This window comes from Hyperolius riggenbachi, chromosome 7 (assembly GCF_040937935.1).
Source record: "Hyperolius riggenbachi isolate aHypRig1 chromosome 7, aHypRig1.pri, whole genome shotgun sequence".
NCBI lineage: Eukaryota > Metazoa > Chordata > Amphibia > Anura > Hyperoliidae > Hyperolius > Hyperolius riggenbachi.
This window is the reverse complement of record NC_090652.1, coordinates 253,544,565-253,564,318: the sequence shown is the minus strand read 5'-3', so window position 1 is coordinate 253,564,318 and position 19,754 is coordinate 253,544,565.

The window sequence follows — 19,754 nt, the reverse complement described above, 5'->3', positions numbered from 1 at the left end:
TATAGACAAGTTACTTGTTATAGCTAGTTTTTCATCTTGGATCCGCTTTAACTGCGTAGTACAATTCTTACATTCATCTATTCAGAGGTTGCTGTGAAAATCCACTGTTCACGAAGATCACAAATTTTGACTCTTCCATGGTGGAGTACGAATTTCCACTGCAGAGAATCTGACTGCTTAGTATCATTCATTAACACTGCCTCAGTAACTATAGCTCACGTGCTCCATCAAGGATACAGTCTGTTTGTATCAACACATTTTTTTAAACTATACACTGGATTCATTAGACTGACATGTTTTCAAAACACAGAGAGGGGAACACAAGTGAGTCAGCCATTAAATTTGTTTCCCTGACATTTTTAGAAGTGTAGAAGTGCCAGACAGGAACAATGGGATCACGATTTGCGTACAACAGGTGCTATTTCATGTTCATGGTAGATGGATTCAAAGTATTAATTTTGCAAAATGAAATTCTCACTAAGTCTATTTTTACTTCAAACACCCAATCAGGCTCTGAGTATCAAAAACTAAAATTGTGGAGGACGCATGCGCGGCTACAGCAAGATGGCCGCATAGACTCGGAGCTCCGGCCCCACGCAGCCCACTCACCGCCGCTTACAGCTCCCTCTCCGCCTCTGTAGCGCGGCACAGACCCGGGATCCCCCTCCGAACACTTAGGCAGCCAGATGGCGGCGAAATCGGGCACCAAAACGGCCCCGCAGACAGGAGCCATGGAACGCTACCTCCGCTCTCCAGACAGCCAAGATGGCGCCGGCCTCGCTGAACAGCCTGACGCAGCTCTCTCTCAGCAGGCCTCACAGGCCCCACAGCCCCCATCTTCGGCTCCCCTGACGGCTGATCTACTGGAGGCCACTCTAGAAAGACACTACCGCTCCCTCCATGACTCCCTCCAACAGGTAATCCTCACAGCAGTAAACGACCTGAAAAGGGACATGAAAAGCCTGGGGGAGCGCACTAGCACATTAGAGGGAAAAATGGACGCTCTTAATATAAAGCACAAGGATATAGAAGAAGATCAGAAACTGATGCAGTCTGACATTAAATTCTTAAGAAACGCGCAGGAAGACCAGGAAAACCGTGATAGGAGACAGAACCTGAGAATTAAAGGTATATCTATGTCTGTGAGCTCTGACCAATTGAGCCCTTATCTGACTGATCTCTTTAAAACATTAGCACCAGATATCCCCATTGAACTCTGGAGAATGGATCGTGCTCATCGCTCGCTAGGGGAGAGGCAGACTGCTTCACAAAGGCCCAAAGATGTAATAATTCGCATGCATTACTATGAAGCAAAAGAGGCCCTTCTGAAAGCAGCTCGCAAAGCGTCTCCGCTTTCATTTAAAGGGGACGACCTCTCCATCTTTACAGACTTATCCCTCATCACCCTGGCAAAACGCAGGGCTTTCAAGCCTATCACCCAACTCCTAAGAGACGCGAAAATCGACTATAGATGGGGCTTTCCTTTCCGCTTAATGGTAAACAGGAATGGATCCTTCTTCACGCTTTCAGATATCGACGATGCCCCAATGTTTCTGAAGCAGATGGGAATCCGCCCACCCCCAAGTAACACCACTACTGACTACCTGCGTTCTCCTTCTGATAACTCACCTCCCAGAAAGATGCGTCACATCTCTCACTCAACAAGCGCACCTGCCCGAAGCCTCACCTATCCTGGCCCACTGGAAAGAATGGACTCCCAACCATCTTGAGAATCCCACAGATACATTTACATTACTCGTCCATCGTGAGTATTGGCCACAGGCCAGAGCAAAGGATCCCGGATTAACCTATCATTTTCTATGTTGTTTAACATTATGGGCACCCAGTTTTGAGTTATGTGCCGACCTAATTGTTTCGCCCTCATGCTCCTCAGGGGAGTTGACTCTGAGGCCATCTGGTCCCGGGAGGAACCAGGAACTCTCACTCAACTCTCGATAGTGCAACTACTTTTAGTTGCTGCAATATGTAGCCACGTTACATTCAGGGCCTATGCTATTTACTTTCACTCCTCCCACATTATGAAAATGTCTATTGGCTCTTATGTTTTTTCCTTATGTTTTATCTTATTGCTTCACACCAAATGATTAATGTTTGTTTTGATAGATACAGAGTTTATATAGATAATGGTTAAGTTACTTACCTTAAATTGCAAGGGCTTAAATTTACCTCAAAAAAGAAACTCTTTACTACGAGACTTGCGGAGACTTGCGATTGATATCGCATTCTTGCAAGAGACGCATATATCCTCACGAGACTCTGTGTGTCTTTATAACAGAGCATACCCGGAAGTGTATCTAGCCTCGGGACCCAAAAAAAGGGCGGGAGTAGCAATTGTGTATAAAAAAGGCCTCCCTCTACAAATAACTAAAACCATCAAGGATCCAAAAGGTCACTATTTGATCTTGCTGGGTACACTATCGGGTAGACCTATAACATTGGCCAATGTATACGCACCAAACTCCAACCAAATTTCCTTTCTGACAAGCTTTTTTGTTAAATTATTTAAAGTAACTAATGGCTCCCTTCTATTAGGGGGGGATTTCAATCTAGCATTCTCCTCCGTTAATGACAGGTCAATACCCCTAGACTCACCATCATTCCCCTCACATGACCGCCTCTCTAGGAAATTCAGGGCCTTGATCCGTAAATATAGCCTTTTAGATTTATGGAGAATTTCGAACCCTACATCCAGGGACTATACTTTTTTCTCCCCCCCCCCCCCCCCCCCCCATGCAACACACTCCCGCATCGATTACTTTTTTACCAAAATGCCTACCTTGCCATCCCTAATCACAGCAGACATCTCCCCCACTGCTTGGTCAGACCACCATGCCGTCCTAATTGAGCTTGACTGGCTACACACGCCACATAAACCTATGCAGTGGAGACTTAATGAATCTCTACTACGGGACAAAACATTCCACACCAAAATGTCAGAAGAAATTCAGTCCTTCTTTACCACCAATATCCCTTCTGTCTCTTCATTGGGAATGGCTTGGGAAGCACACAAAGCCTTTGTCAGGGGCCATTTTATTGCTGAGGGTTCTAAACGCAAAAAGATCTCCTCACGGAAATTGACCGAACTCACAAAGGCCCTCAAAGATGCATACACCTTATATAAACAATCCCCCTCCCAAGACCTCTTCTCAAATATACAAAAACTAAAGCTTGATATCAGGTCCCTCCAGACCTCCCAACTGGAAAAAAGCTTGAAATGGTCGAGACAGCTGTTTTTCGAACGAGGAAATAAACCCCATACTATCCTTGCCCGCAAACTTAACCCCAGGGGATCTTCTCAGGTGATCCACGCCATGAAGGATATTGAAGGCATCACTCACTATAACCCAACTAAAATTGCACAACTTTTCACTTCATATTATGAACAGTTATATAATCTACCTGATCCCTCTCTAGACCCTACATACACAGACAGAGTTTCTTCCTTCCTAGAAAATCTCCAACTCCCTAAGCTGACTGATGAGGAACGCGCATCACTAAACGTTCCAATTTCTAACATAGAAATTCTAGATACACTTAAATCTCTTCCTTCCTCAAAGTCACCAGGCCCTGACGGCCTTCCCTATTCCTACTATAAAAACTTCCAAATGGTCTTAGTACCCCACCTGACATCCCTAGCAAATAAAATCATGACGGGTGAATCCCCCCCCTCTACTTTCCTAAACTCCCTACTGACAGTAATCCCCAAGGAAGGAAAGGACCCACAACTCCCACAGAGCTATCGACCCATCTCACTTTTAAATTCAGACCTCAAAATCATCACTAAAACATTAGCCAGTCGACTAAACGCTATACTACCAAGACTAATAAATAACGACCAGGTGGGTTTCATATTAATCCCAAAGCAAATCCAAACACATATGGGTTACCAGCCTCCTTAATATGCAAAGTATCAAAATTTATTATCCATAAAGAACAAGAGAAATCTCCAAACATATACAATATGAAAAAGAGCAGTTGTGACTCAAGACAGTTTAAAATTGCATATGCAAAACCAATTTCGCCATCTATTCAGCAAGGATGATTAAAACCTGATAGTGATGCATAGAGTTATCCTGCATACACACTCCAAGCACTCCGCGCTTCCATACTGGTGCCAGATAATTAGTATGGTGATAAGGGCCCCCCTATTTCCTTAGAGTCCAATCATTTGGCTTACTCCAAGCAGCCGCTAATGACACATAGAGCTCCAATGTTCCCTCTTATAATGCTTGTGATCCTGGGACTGGGCAATATGATCCTCAAAGGTACAACAGTTCATGCATTACTGTTTAGGGGGAACACGAAACAGGATAGGTCTCACCACGATGGTTACTGGCGTCCTCTCAGCTCTCCTACACGTGTGTGGTGACTTTGTCAGCCGCTGCAGAATAGCCCCGATACACGTAGGACCTTCCTGGCATTTCGCTCTCGCCAGCGGTCAGGTCACCTCACTCCGGGACCAGTCCAATTAACTGTTGACACCACCGGAGATAGGGGGAAGAGGCAGGACGCTCAGAACGCTGCCAGCGCGGAAGCGCGGTCCGTGACACAAGCTGCGTGGCTCCGCCCACCGACGTTTCGCGTCAAGTGTGACGCTTCATCAGGGTGTGGCTTCGGCATACGCCAAGTGCGACTAAAAACAGTCTGAAGGCACGCCTCCTTCCATACTCACGCCGTGACTCACCAATGAAGGAGCCAATCGGGTAAGCAGACAGCTATGCCAATGAACACCGATCTCCTGCTGGCATACATGTAAAGCAGACGTGGGAATTTAAATCCAACGAGGGTCACAGGTGACGTTTATACGTCCAAAGTCCAATACATCTGGGGGGACAGTTACACACCAACAGCCCGGCAGGCACTTCTATTCCTCATCATTTTCATTATAGCACGGGGTCATCAGTAACTTCACTCCTTTTACGAACACATATTTCAATGTTTCTAAAATTCATAATAGATGGAGGTGGCGGAAGTGTACCATTCTGCCATAGAGCCATGATACTCCCACTACTACCATGGCAACCACATAGCACGGCACCCCTCATTCGCTGCGGTTCCACACATATCTCTCTCCATCAATCGTAACGCCGTATCCGCAGAAATGGGGTCAAGTCCAGTTCTGCATTTAGACCAAACGGTGCTACCGTATTTAATTTAAAAATTCAGGATGCTTCCTTACAGTAAAGTAACTCATCAAAGTCTCCTCTCCTTGTGGACACTTTTAATTTATAAATACCTTTGACCAAAGTGCCTGTCAAGTCATTATTATGGTGCTCTCTATAATGTTCATAGATTCCCCCCACCGCTTTGCCCCCTTTGATCTTTCCCAAATGCTCCAGTATCCGTTCTTTCATGGCCCTTTTGGTCTTGCCTATATATTTAAGTTTACATGGACATTGAATCATATAAACGACACGTGTTGTATTACAATTAATAAATGATCTTATATCGTACGTGACATCACCTCTACTATTTTCAAAGGTGCTTGTTCGTTCAATAAGAGGGCAAAGCTTACATTTGCCACACTTATATGACCCATTGGGAATTCCCCTCTGTAACCATGTATCATTATTGGCACTATACTCACTGCGGACCAATTTGTCCTTCAGGTTGGGTGCTCTCTTAGCGGTAAGTAGTGGGCGTGGACCCACCACGTTTGCTATCTCTTCCGAGGCCGTCAAAATCGGCCAAAATGTAGACAGCAATTTCCGCAGCTCCTCCCAATGGGTGCCATAGCTGGTCACGAGCCGCATATGCCCTCCCCCCTCCACACCGGACCTCCCCCCACGGGTGGCCAGGAGATCTCCTCTATCAAGACTCCATGCCCGCTTTAACGCCCTTCGCAACACGGAATGTGTATATCCGCGCTCGCGAAAACGTGTATACATATCCCTGGACTCTTTCCGGAAGTCCTTATCATCTGAACAGTTCCTCCGTAACCGGAGGAACTGTCCGTAAGGGATACCTCTTTTTAGCGATGAGGGATGATGACTGGAGGCATGGAGGAGCGTATTACCAGCCGTTGGCTTCCTAAGCTGACTGATGAGGAACGCGCATCACTAAACGTTCCAATTTCTAACATAGAAATTCTAGATACACTTAAATCTCTTCCTTCCTCAAAGTCACCAGGCCCTGACGGCCTTCCCTATTCCTACTATAAAAACTTCCAAATGGTCTTAGTACCCCACCTGACATCCCTAGCAAATAAAATCATGACGGGTGAATCCCCCCCCTCTACTTTCCTAAACTCCCTACTGACAGTAATCCCCAAGGAAGGAAAGGACCCACAACTCCCACAGAGCTATCGACCCATCTCACTTTTAAATTCAGACCTCAAAATCATCACTAAAACATTAGCCAGTCGACTAAACGCTATACTACCAAGACTAATAAATAACGACCAGGTGGGTTTCATATTAAACAGACAAGCAGGAGACAATACTCGGCGAGCCATTGATCTCATCAGGTAGGCCTTCTCTGCTTCTTAGCCTTGATGCAGAGAAGGCTTTCGACCGCCTCTCATGGCCTTTTCTTTTCCACGTCCTGCAACATCAAGGATTTGACGGACCCTTTCTAAATATTTTACATTTTCTTTACTCCTCCCCCTCAGCCACCATAAAACTCCCCATGGCCTCACATACCCCCTTCCAGATCCGCAATGGCACAAGGCAGGGCTGCCCCCTTTCCCCACTGCTTTTCGCCCTTAGCATTGAACCTCTGGCTAGCGCCATACGACAAAATACAAACATTTCAGGTGTCCAGATAGAAAAACACGAATTCAAAATCTCTCTATTTGCGGATGATATCCTGCTCACTATCACAAACACCCTTATTTCATTGCCAAACCTACACGACACCATATCTGCCTATGAATCACTCTCAAGCTTTCGCCTAAATCAAGGTAAAACAGAGGCATTACCCATTAAAATCACACCTGATCTTCTAACCTCACTAAAACAACACTACCAATACAAATGGCAAACCCACTCCCTAAAATATCTAGGCATACATCTCACGCCCACATACTCTACCTTATATAAACACAACTACCCTTCTCTCATTCAACAAATACTTAAAGACCTTCACAAATGGACCGCCTACAAGATCTCCTGGATAGGAAGGATTTATACTTTAAAAATGAACATACTCCCTAGACTCCTTTATCTCTTTGAAACCCTACCAGTTCTGGACCCATCCTCCCAGTTATCAATTTTGCAAGCAGCCTTCGCTAAATTTGTCTGGAATCATAAACGACCAAGAATACGAGCCTCAATCCTCCTTTCCCCTAGAGAACAAGGGGGTTTGGGGTTACCCCTCCTCCGATACTATTACCAAGCTGCACATCTCCGCCAGCTGCGTGAATGGTCCAAACTTAAAGTTCATACTAAATGGGGTCTTATCGAGGCACTTACTTTACTCCCAACCTCCCTTGCCTCCCTGATCTGGTCCAACCACCCACCTAAAATACCCTTATCTCAATTACTCCCCACTATAAAATTCACTGTACAAATCTGGAGATCAACGGCTACATCAGCTAACTTGAGATCTTCCCCCTCCCCATTAATACCTATTCTAGGCAACCCTGCTTTCCCCCCTGGAATGGCTAGAGACTTTATGTCCAGATGGTACAACCTCAATTTCTTTAACCTGCTTGATTGGAAAGACCCTCTCACTGGCCTTTTACAAACTAGGTCCTCCCTAAAAGATAAAATACCATCCTCACCCCAATACATATTAGAATATACCCAAACAAAGCACTTCCTCCTCTCCCTACTGCGGAACTCTCCCTCCTCCTCTATTCCCCCACTAACACCCTTTGAACATATGTGTGACTCTAAGGGCTACCAAAAGGGTCTGATTTCTCAGATCTACACCCTGCTACATACTAAATCAGGACTAATCACTCCTGCCCACACATATATGTCCAAATGGGAATCTGCCCTATCTCAAACTATACAACTAGAGGACTGGGAGGAGATATGGGAAAACGCCAAGCACTCCTCTATGTGCATACAGATAAGAGAAAACATTTACAAAGTTATGTTCCGGTGGTATCTTACTCCAGCTAAGCTTTCAAAGATATATCCAGAATCCTCTCAGTTGTGTTGGAGAGGCTGCAATGAAAAGGGAAGCCTGGAACATATCTTTTGGTTTTACCCAAAGATCTCCCCACTATGGTCTAAAGTGCAACGCCTCATTCAATTAAAAACTGGGATATTAATTCCTTTTGACCCCGTCTACATGGTCCTTGGTAAACCTCCCCCAGATACCCCCAAGCACACGGTACGCTTAATCACTCACATTTTGACAGCCACTCGTCTATCAATTGCCTCATCCTGGAAAAACATTGCTCCCCCGACATTAACAGAGGTCAAACATAAGATTGAATGGACCAAAGAGATGGAAAAAATGACAGCATCACTAAGAGACAGTGAATCTAGTTTCCACAAAGTCTGGAGCCCTTGGTCCCTATCCTCTCCCGACCTACGGCCCCCCTAAATCATACTCAGCAATCCTACCCCTAGAATACGCACACTCCCCCACAACATATGGACAGGCCAGGAATATCCCACCACTAAAGAGCCAAATACTCAAACTTCTACCTTTAAGCCCCTGCATACATATACATAACCTTCGACCTTAGTCCTATCGGAAGGCCAATGGTATACATCTCCCAACCCCCACCTATAGGCCTTCTCTCCATTACTCATTGATCTTTGGTGTGACCCCCCATACTGTTATGCCCCCAGTTTCAGTGTTGTTTAGGCTAACAGTGCCAGGATATAATTTTCATTTATGTTAGTTAAGTTGCTCTCTAGAATTGCTCTACTTTTCTTAAATTAATCTGCAAGATGATCAAGAATACATATTTGTTTTATCGTTGGATGGTTACAGGTTCACCACAACTCCAAGCCGTCAGAACTTTATTCATGCTGGACTAATACTCTTGAGATGAACTGATCTCGGACATGTTTACAGTTATTGATCTCACCCTGTTAGGCGCTGTTAACCCTTGACATGGTTATTATGTCTACCCAACACTGTGTATTTTCTTTGTCTTTCCTTTTCTGTTAAGAAAATCTTTTAATAAACATCAGTAAAACAAAAACAAAAAAAACTAAAATTGTGAACTAACTTGACAGATAAAATACAGCTAATAGTGTGAACTGTTAAGCAACACCTTATAATCAATGGGAAAGTCACTCACGCTTTTTGAGTTGCTATTAACCACAGCTACTTATATAGCCTACGAGAGAAACCGGGTCCCACTCAGGTTGGTGTAACCGCCCCTCGATGGTCATTCTCCAGAATGTAGACTCCTAGAAGCAGGGAGATAGGGAATAAAAACAAACTCCCATCATTGGGAGGAAAATGAAATCACAACCACCCAACAGAGATTTAAACAGTACAACTGAAAGTTAAAGCGAGCAAGAGGTGGGCTAAAAAAATGCAAAAAAAGTAGGCTGCCTGGTCCGCGGGGCTTAGCAGATCAGGTACCCGCAAAAACTGCCACTCCCCACCACTCCTGTGGGCTGCAATGGCCCACTTCCAGTTTCGTGACCTGTGGGACATGTAGCTGCAGTGAGAGACAGTGTGTCTCTCATAGCGTGCAGGGAGATGGAGGAGCGGCAGGGAGCGCGGCCAGGGAGAGAGAGCTGCCCAATGGCAGCTCATGAAACCTTGTAGAAACGCCCCTGGCGGGTGTTTTAAACAGGGAATTCCTCTCCTGTGTTTACCTCCGAGTTAGCGACAAATCTTGTTGCTAAACTCAGGGGGCTATAGCGCGGCGGTAGGGGGGGGGGCAAAGAGCAGCGGTTTGGGGGACAAAGAGCCATGTCAATAGGCAGAGGACATGGCTCTGTGTCCCATCTGCCCCCCGAAGATCCACCTTGGGTTCTTTTTAAGGAGGGGTAGAGGTTGGCTTACCTAATCTGGTGAAAAAGCCAATCATTTAACTGTAAATGTATTGCACTATAGTAGACAACCCGTTTCGCAGGTAAAGAAGTTCACTCTGGAAGCCCAAAACAGCTGTCACTGCCTTGTTTTCCCTCTCTCCTACTATGTGGTGTTTCTACCTGCCAATTTGTTACTAATACATTTTTCCTAACAAGAGGCAGCTTTCACAAATGGATGTGCACTGCGCTGTACCCGATTGAATGCACTGCGCAGGTGCTTTCCTGCTTCCTCAGGTCACTAATAATTAGGTCTGGTGATTGGCAAACAGGGAACGAGTGCCTTTAGGTAGGTTAAAAAGTATGTTATTTTTATTGGGCGTCTCCACCCTTTAGTTAAAAATTGTGAGGAACTTTACTTGGTATTTGAAATGAAAATGGATAATGTGGAGTTTGTCTCTTTGCAAAGCAGAGAAAAGTAAAGTTAAGGAAATTCTTGGTACCCAATTTAAAATGGGTCATCTCTCTGAAAAAGACAAATTTTTATGAAATGTGAAATTAATTATAAAAGTACCTCTGTATTCAAAGTGCATCTTTACAGTGGCCTTTAAGATAGACCTAAACTCATTTTATGTTAAAGAGAATCTGTATTGTTAAAATCGCACAAAAGTAAACATACCAGTGCGTTAGGGGACATCTCCTATTACTCTCTGTCACAATTTCGCCGCTCCTCGCCGCATTAAAAGTGGTTAAAAACAGTTTTAAAAAGTTTGTTTACAAACAAACAAAATGGCCACCAAAACAGGAAGTAGGTTAATGTACAGTATGTCCACACATAGAAAATACATTCATACACAAGCAGGCTGTATACACCCTTCCTTTTGAATCTCAAGAGATCATTTGTGTGTTTCTTTCCCCCTGCAGCCATCTTCCACTGAAGTGTCAGGCTGTTTCTTCCTGCAGAGTGCAGACAGCTCTGCCTGTATGTAATTCCTCAGTATGTGAAAGCCCAGCCAGCTCAGAGGAGGATTTATCCAGCTTGTAAAAGATAAGAGAGAAGCTTACCTAATCTAAATAATACACAGGCAGTGTGCAGAGAGGGGCCTGGAGGGGGAGATGCATCCCAGAACCACAACACTGAAGAACTTGGCAGCCTTCCAGACACAGGCTGACAAGTCTGACAAGAGAGAGATAAGTTAATTTATTACAGAGATGGTGATAGTAGAACGTGCTGCAGTAAGCCAGAACACATTAGAATAGCTTTTGGAACTTGTAGGATGATAAAAAACAGGATGCAATTTTTGTTACGGAGTCTCTTTAATGCTAGCAAAATGAAAAACTGTACAGAATGGGTAACAAACTCCTGGGCAACTATTGATAGCCAGTAGCTGTATTCCGTAGTACATCTTTGTAAAAGTCCTTGGGCATGTGTTTATGTTCATGCTTTTAAATAGGGATGGGACGAATCCACAATTTCTTCGAATCCGAATCCGGATCCGAATCTAAAAAGGTTCTCGAATATCTCGAACCTTTCGAATCCCGAATCTAACGAATCCTGCACATAAGAATTGTGCGATCCATGCAATAGTTGCCCGCACTATAGGTAGCTAGGTAAAGGTGTCTTCAGTATAGCTAGCAAGGTATAGGGGCCTTCACTATAGGTTGCAAGGTATAGTGGCCTTCAGTATAGGCAGCAGGGTATAGTGGCCTTCATTATAGGCAGCCAGGTATAGTGGCCTTCAGTATAGGCAGCAGGGTATAGGGGTCTTCAGTATAGACAGCAGGGTATAGGGGTCTTCAGTATAGGCAGCAGGGTATAGGGGGCTTCAGTATAGGTAGCAGGGTATAGGGGCCTTCAGTATAGGCAGCAGGGTATAGGGGCCTTCAGTATAGGTAGCAGAGTATAGGGGGCTTCAGTATAGGTAGCAGGGTATAGGGGCCTTCAGTATAGGCAGCAGGGTATAGGGGCCTAGCCTTCAGTATAGGTAGCAGAGTATAGGGGCCTTCAGTATAGGTAGCAGGGTATAGGGGCCTTCAGTATAGGTAGCAGGGTATAGGGGCCTTCAGTATAGGTAACAGGCTATGGGGGGCTTCAGTATAGGTAGCAGGCTATGGGGGGCTTCAGTATAGTTAGCAGGCTATGGGGGTGCTTCAGTATAGGTAACAGGCTACGGGGGGCTTCAGTATAGGTAGCAGGCTATGGGGGGGCTTCAGTATAGGTAGCAGGCTATGGGGGGGCTTCAGTATAGGTAACAACATTATATCCTATTTGCTGTTGTCTCATCTGGCTATTTGCCTCATGTCAAGCACCTTTCAGCATTTATCCCTGCGATTGTGGGACATTGGGACTGCATGCATGCTAGCTTTGCCCTACTAACTGCTGATACAACGAAGTGATATTTACCCCTGCGATTGAGGGATACTAGGACTGCATGCATGCTTGCTTTGCCCTAATAACTGCTGATACAACGAAGTGATATTTACCCCTGCGATTGAGGGACATTGGGACTGCATGCACGCTTGCTTCGCCCTACTAACTGCTGTTGCTGGCCATTAGAATCTATGCTGTTGCAGATAATCTTCTGGTGCTTTTTCTGGGCCCCTTTTGATTGATTTTTTTGAGGACTGCAGCCTCATTAAGTTCCTGAAAGCAATTGTCGTGGTTATTTGAGCTACTTGTTCTTATATATTTCTATTATGTTATTATGATGTTTTGTATGTTTCTACAGATGTTTTTCTAATTAAATTAAAGTCTTTTTAATCTTTTCATGCACCCAAGAGCCAACTCTCTTTTTTCTGCTAGTATATATTCAGTATAGGTAGCAGGCTATGGGGGGCTTCAGTATAGGTAGCAGGCTATGGGGGGCTTCAGTATAGGTAGCAGGCTATGGGGGGCTTCAGTATGGGGGGCTTCAGCATAGTTAGCAGGCTATGGGGGCTTTATTATAGGTAGCATGCTATGGGGGGCTTCAGTATGAGGGGCTTCAGTATAGTTAGCAGGCTATAGGGGCTTTAGTATAGGTAACAGGCTATGGGGGCTTCAGTATAGGTAGCAGGCTATGGGGGGGCTTCAGTATAGGTAGCAGGCTATGGGGGGCTTCAGTATGGGGAGCTTCAGCATAGTTAGCAGGCTATGGGGGGCTTTAGTATAGGTAGCAGGCTATGGGGGGCTTCAGTATAGATAGCAGGCTATGAGGGGCTGCAGTATAGGTAGCTGGGTAATCCTCCTCCCTCCCCCCGCAGCCTCCTCCACTCGTCCCCCTGCATACATAAGGAGAAGCAGCCTCTCACCTCCAGCATCAGCGTGGAGCCCGGAGCAGCAGCCTTCTCCCTTCACTTCCTAGTTCCCCCTAGTGGCCACCTGACCGGCTCTTACTGATGACGCGTAGTAAGAGCCGGTCACTAGGGGGAATAAGGAAGTGTGCAGGAGGTCTGCCGCTCCGGGCTCCACGCTGGAGGTGAGAGGCTGCTTCATCTTATTTATGCGGCGGGCGAGCGGAGGCGGCTGCGGGGAGCGGGAGGAGGACAATTGCGAGCGGGGGAAGCGGCGGATGCGCGGCGATGCAGCGTCGGGATTCGGCGGATTCGGCGAACGGAAAATGGCGTCGGGATTCGAGTCCACGAATCTCGAATATTTCCTAATATTCGAGGGATTCGTGGATTCGCCGGATTCGTCGTCCCATCCCTACTTTTAAAATAACGTTTTTTGTATTGTAAGATTCATTTTTAATGCGATGCTCTTTATTTATAACTTATGCGATAAATACAAATCATTATTTTGTTTTTCACCTGAGGCCCTATTGCAGTTGGAAGCAAACTTTTTTTTCACAGAATAGTTAACCTTCTTCCTAAGCAATAATCACCAATTTTCTAAACTAGCGAAGTATCGATACAGAGGCGCCAAAAGGATAAAAGTATCTAAAAAGTTTAAAACATGAGGAGGCAGTGATGGACTCGCCTCCTCCAAGCAGATACAAAAATTGCCAATATTTTTGTCAAACAACAAGTTAATTTATTTTATTTCAGAGGTGCCTGGCTCTTCTACTTCCGTTGTTATTGCCTGATGAAGTGGGATCAAGCCTGTGAAACGCGATGCATTGTTCCCCGAAATAGGTAAATAAACTTGTATTTGACAAACACATTGGCAATTTTTCAGATTCCTGCGCTCCGTATGCGGGGGTCAGGAGGTGGGTTACAGCGCTTACCCGCCCACCTGCTTGCCGTCTGGAGCGCAGGTGATTTTGTCTTCCTGCCTCCGGCCGGTGGGCGGGGGGGCGTGGTGACTGCTGGGAGCCTACGCATTTCCGCCGCTTCGGCGGCGCCTTCAAAAGGTTCTCGCCAATGTAGCGATTTGTTTACCATGCCTCCCTTGAGAAAGCTGGCTGCCTGCCAGCGAAACATGTCGGGCTTGTTTTGCGTGGACACGTCTTGCAGCTAGACGCGGAGCCCCCTGGCATCTCGCCGGAATCTGCTACACCTTGCGACCAGATCATCACATTAGGATGCATCGGCTCTATGGGATCCACCGTCTTTGAAGTTAAACCTGCATCAAGGTACACACTCGTGAGCCAGCAACGCCGCTCACTATCTGCACGGTAGCCATTTTGGCTGGATCCCTTGTTTGCCTGATATCACGGAGTCTGCCCTCCATACCATCTCTATACCTCAACGTATTGGGGCCAATCCTGTTGCTGTGTGGCCAGCTTATGGACCACTGAGTGATACTCACAGGAGGTACTCTGCTTGCTGAGATTCGTGAGACCATCTGGTCGGTAAGAAAAGTTAACATTTATGCTGTGTTTGCATGGAACATTGCCTTACTGGCTTATATTGGCTAATATTGCTGCATGTGCAGGGGCGTAGCAATAGGGGGTGCAGAGGTAGCGACCGCATCAGGGCCCTTGGGTCAGATGGGCCCCGAAGGGCTCTCCCTCAACTACGGTATTAGCTTTCCATTGGTCCTGTGCTCATAATAATCACTTCTATAGATGCTTTGAATAGTGGTAATCATTAACAAACTGTTCCCCATCCCCTTCTTGCCCCTCTGACACTGTAGTTGCCATTGTCAGGTTTTGGTGCGCTGTATCAATTGTTATGTATAGAGTGCTTAGGGGGGCCCATTGTAAAACTTGCATCGGGGCCCACAGCTCCTTAGTTACGCCACTGTTGTGCTTTGCTCTTCTCTGGCTTGGCTGCTGAAAAGACACTTGCTTGAGACACATATCCTTGTGGTCTGATATACTGGAACTATATACTAACAACTAACAATTCTTTTCATAATCAATGCATATTATTGCCATCAAGCTTTGAGAATTTGGGGACACATTGATCAAACGACCAAGCAACAAATAATTCAGCCTTTACTTATGGATAATAAGATCTTTTGTTAACTTGTCTGGTGTGTGAGGTGGTCTGGTGCGTGAATGTGAGGGCGCCGGTTCGATCGCAGGGTGGCCACCTAGCTGTAATACACTTTTAATTTTAGGAATTTTATGAGAGTGTTGTTGGATTAATAAAGTAATTTTGATATTTTTGTAAATTATGTGTCGATTGTCAGTTTCACTCCCCTCATTTTTTCTATCCTAACGTTTACAATTTTTGTGTCTGCTTGAAGGAGGTAAGTCCACCACTGCCTCATCGCGTTTTAAACTTTTTAGATACTTTTATCTTTTTTGCGCCTCTGTATCCACACTACGCTTTATCAAGTTCATCCATGGTGGAGGGGTGTTGCCCCCTTCTTTCCTCATCTACAGAGAGCAAATTCTTAATCCTGAGGAAGTTGAAACAAGTCCTTCAGGTATCCAGGGCCCAGATTGTGAAAGGATTTAAATGTCAATAAGCTGATCTTTAACAGAATTCTTCATTTTATCTGTAGCCAGTGGAGAGAGCGAAGGTTGGTGTTATGTCACAATGGTGGGGTTGGCTAGTTAACAGCCTTGCAGCGGTATTCTGTACTAATTGTACGTGGTGCAGGTCTTTGTTTGGAACGCCTGTTTGTATAGAGAACATTACAATAGTCCAGCCTTGAAGTGATAAAGGCATGAGCTACTGTTGGAAGATCTGCTGGTGGTATGAGGTGTTTAATCATCCTTGCAATGTTCCTTAAGGTGGCCATACCCTGGTCGATTTGCCATCAGATTCGACCAACAGATAGATCCCTCTCTGATCGAATCTGATCAGAGAGGGATCGTATGGCCACCTTTACTGCAAACAGATTGTGAACCGATTTCAGCCTGAAACCGTTCACAATCTGTGGTGGTGGTGGTGCCGCCGCTCCCCCCCCCCGCCCCGCATACATTACCTGCTCCGCCGGCGCGAATCCCCGCAGTCACTGCTGTCTTTTCCGCTCTGGTCTGGTCTCCAGCATGCTTCACTTCTTCCTGCCCGGCAGGAAGTTTAAACAGTAGAGCGCCCTCTACTGTTTAAACTCCCTGCCGGGCAGGAAGAAGTGAAGCATGACGAAGACCAGACCAGACCAGAGCGGAGAAGACAGCAGTGAGCGGGGATTCGCGCTGGCCGGAGCAGGTAATGTATACCCGCTACATTGCGTCGGTCGTCTGGCATTCAAACGCCGCTAATGACGCACTCTCAACCCGCCGGCGACCGAGAAAAATCTTCCGCACGGATGAGTCGACGGGAATCGATGGGAACGATCGATTTCGGACGGAAATCGATCGTTCTGTCAGCGGTGTGCGCGGAGATTTCACAGCCGTTTTGATCACTGTGATCGAAACGGCTGTATATCGGCAGGAAAATCGTTAGGTGTATGGGCCCCTTTAGGTGAAAGAAGGAATGTTTCACAACAAAAGAGCACAATCATCTGATGGCTGAAGAAAGATGAGTAAAAATAATCATCGTAATAATAATTCTTTTCACATCTATAAGGTTCTGCCGAATCCCTCACCAAGTTTGTGTCTATAGCGCTGGCCCATTGGTACCTAACAGTATGGCAGTCACATACACACTGTGGCTAACAGGCATTCTGTGTTAGGAACAATTTCCCAGCATCCATTGCATATCCCAGGTTGGTATTCAAAAATGGCAAGCAGTTGTGATTCAAGCATATCCCATTTGCCAAGAGTGAATACAAAGCCATAGTCGTTCATGGTATTTATGACATAAGAGAAAAGAAGAATTTTAATAGCAGGCTTTCTGTGGAGAGCAACGTGTGACAGCATTTCACGATTTCAGCCTTTGTGCAGGTTTTATGGCAGGAGAAATTTCAACACTGCACAACACAACAGGTGTAATTTAAATCAGCTATTGCCATTTTTTTATTCATTTCACAACTACAATTATTGAAAAGTTTTTAAATTCCATTTACAGTTCCCCCTCTTGTGCAGTATTTTACTGTATAAAATATTCCGCTTTTGGAGAAGTATTATTCTTGGCACTGTCGCTATTTTTCACAGGTCCCAAACACATTTCTGGTGATAAATCTGAAATATTAAACATAGAAAATTGAGTTTCCTGTCCTGGCCTGTACAAAGAAAAAAACCTTTTTTTTCTCTTCTTGTCAGCAGTAACAATGACATTCAATCACGAGAAAAATGAAAGGAATTTCGCCTGTTAGAAAGTCCTTTTTTTTTCCAAACAATTATGGTACATTATTTGTGCTTTGTAATTTTTAATAGATTATCACGGCAATTGAAACAAAAGGATTTAAAACATTAAATCAGAAGACAAACTGATTAACTGTACTTTGATGTTCAAGTATAAGATTTTTATAACCTACAAACAACAACCCTTTTATTCGTAGTTTTGTATGGGATAGGGTCAGGTTACTCTATACTTTTGTCAACTGAAGCAACCTTATTCCCCTCCCCCATGAAATGAAAGGTGCGGCAAGTATCTGTCCCCGCCTCCAGGTAAGAAGTGCAGCCCCCCTCCAGCACCCCCTTTTACACACACACACGGGCATACACACGCACCCTAGTATAATAGGACAAGATAGAATTTGCACTGGCCTAGGGCAGAAATGGGCTCTTAAGGGCTTGTTCACACTACAAGAGATTTTCTAAGCATTTATGATTTTAAAAGCTCTTGCTAATGTTATCCTATGTGTGTGTTCACACTGGAGTGGATGTGATTTTGCAAAAATCCCCCATAGCATTGCATTAGCAAAAGCTTTTAAAATCTCTAGCGCTTAAAAAGGCTATTGTAGTGTGAATCAGTACTTAGGTTGGGTTCACACCTGAGGCAAGTGTTTGCAATGTGGTGCGATGCTCCTGCCAAGTTGCATCGTATCACAAAAAAAACAGCCTACATTGGTACATTGCACTGCGTTTATGAGGATTTTGGCAGCATACAACACTATAAAGCCAGCTCTCTGCTGCTCACTTCCTGTGGTTGTAATCATTACTGATAGCAGGATGTTCCGCCACAGGGATAGGTGGCTATTTGCTAGGCTGGCTATTTTGATTTTGTGGTGCATGTTGTGCCGCCGTTATCAATCTGTAAGCAAGTGGTGGGTTCATCCGCTCCTTGAGGAGCGCCCCGAGAAGGGACTAGAGATGGCCCGAACCTCCGATTTTCGGTTCGCGAACAGGGCATATCGTTCCCATTTGGGTGAAAGTCATCTGTGAAACTTTTCTGAAAGGTTTGCTTGATTGGTTTGTAGTCAGTGTTCACAATATGAATTATACTGCTATGTTTGCAGTGAACCAGATATCAACTTCCCCAGATACTGTGCTCCTCCTCACGTATGACACTTGTCAGGTTTAAGTCAGGATATATCTCATTGTCACTAGAGATGACCCGAACCTCCGATTTTCGGTTCGCAATCCCCGTTTGCGAACTTCCGCGGAAGGTTAGGTTTGCTCAAACTTTCGCAAACCGCAATAGACTTCAATGGGGAGGCGAACTTTGAAAACTAGAAACACTTATGCTGGCCACAAAAGTGATGGAAAAGATGTTTCAAGGGGTCTAACACCTGGAGGGGAGCATGGATGAGTGGGATACATGCCAAATGTCCCGGGGGAAAAGGGCAGAAATCACATTGAATGCTAAATTGCAGGCCTAAAGTGCTTTAAAACATCTTACATGTGTATACATCTATTAGGGAGTGTAATTAGAGTACTGCTTCACACTGACACACCAAACTCACTGTGTAACGCACCGCAAACAGCTGTTCGTGTAGTGACGGCGGTGCTGGACTGGTGTGCACCATGGCCAGAGTGCAGGCCGTGGCGGTTTTCAAGCCCATATGGTCGCCGGGCTGTGGTAGCTCAATAATAGAACAACAGTGACTGTCCAGCTGATCAAATTTGATCCGTCCACAATGAAGCATCGACCTTATTATCTTCGATGTGCCCCCCCCCCCCCCCAAGACACTCATATAGCCGGCGGTCATTGCTTCATTGTGATACGCAAGCCCCTTCACCGCGGCAAGGTAATGATCATGAAGGGGAATTGGCACATGTACATGCCTTTTGTTTTGTTGTTGCAGCTGCAGTGCAGCCAGAAAAATTAGGCAGGCATGTACACACACCATAAAAATGAGTACAGCAGCCTTAAAAATTCAGGAATCCACCTGGAGTCCTGGACCCTATTGGTGGTGGAGGAGAAGGCAGTCAAGCGGCCTGCGGGCAGAGGTGCTGTGTGAGGAGCGACTTAGTCTTGGGGCGGGCAGTCACACGGCGTGCAGGCAGAGATGCTGTGTGTGGGGACTGACTTAGTCTTCGGGCAGGCCTGAGCGTGCTTTGCAGACCAGGCATCCATGGTTAGATGGACCCTTGACCCAACATTGTGTGCCAGAGATGTCACCACTTGCCTTTCAACATCACAGTACAGTTTAGGTATCACCTTTTTTGAGAAAAAATTGCGGCCTGGTATCTTCCA